Consider the following 636-nt stretch of genomic DNA (forward strand, 5'->3'; position numbering starts at 1 on the left):
CAGAAGCAATTCTGCGGATCCCTCGGGGAGTGGTGAGTTGATATAAATTAGAGGTGAAAGTCCAAGTTGTTCGGGCTCCGGCTCGGCAGCCGATACGAGGTTCCTGTTGAGCTTGTTTGTACATCGCGCAGAGGCGCCGTTCGGTTCTAGCAATGATTCCCGCCACCATGTTCCATGCGTGCAGAGATCCGTTAGAGCTCGTTCAATGTGTCCCGCCGTGATTACGAAAAAGTCCAACAGTTGACTTAGTTGGGTGTGCGTCAAGTAATCGCGCAGAGATGCCGATCGGTTCCTAGCAATGTTTCCCGTCACAAGGTGGTATTGGCACCTGTGCAGAGTGGCCGTTAGCAATGTCTCCCGTATCACGGTGGTGTACCATCACTAGTGCAGAGTGACCGCTAGCAATGTCTCCCGTCACAAGGTGGTAGCCCAGAAGTGCAGAGAAGCCGCTGTAGCAAAGTCTCCCGTATCACGTTGGAGTTCTTCCACTAGTGCAGAGAGATCGCTGAACCGTTCAATGTGTCCCGTCGTGGTGTGCTTGTACCGAGCACGTAGGATACACCTTGCTTTGTTGGTTTGGGATAGGAGTGGTCGCGCAACTGCCTCCACGCCGCAGAGTGCCAGTTCGGATTGAAG

Source organism: Anopheles gambiae, assembly GCF_943734735.2.
Source record: "Anopheles gambiae chromosome X unlocalized genomic scaffold, idAnoGambNW_F1_1 X_unloc_24, whole genome shotgun sequence".
Taxonomy (NCBI): domain Eukaryota; kingdom Metazoa; phylum Arthropoda; class Insecta; order Diptera; family Culicidae; genus Anopheles; species Anopheles gambiae.